Raw genomic sequence first — 248 nt, 5'->3', positions numbered from 1 at the left:
CCCAGCCGCCGCTCAGCCTAGCAAACAAGCCGAAATACAACTTTGAGCCAAGCCATCTCGTCCCGAGACAACCCTTTCGGCCGCAGCGAACCAGGCGCAGCCCGAGAGCCACATAACCGACACAGCCCAGGAGAGCTCAGCGCTCCTGAGGGGCACAGAGGAGGCGGCACGACCGTGCACAAACCTCCCGAAACGGCCGACGCGGGGAAAGGCAGCACCGCGCTGCACAAACCTCCCGAAACGGCCGA

Source organism: Acanthisitta chloris, unplaced genomic scaffold (assembly GCF_000695815.1).
Source record: "Acanthisitta chloris isolate BGI_N310 unplaced genomic scaffold, ASM69581v1 scaffold42064, whole genome shotgun sequence".
In the NCBI taxonomy this organism is placed as follows: Eukaryota; Metazoa; Chordata; class Aves; order Passeriformes; family Acanthisittidae; genus Acanthisitta; species Acanthisitta chloris.
This window is presented reverse-complemented; position numbering follows the sequence as displayed.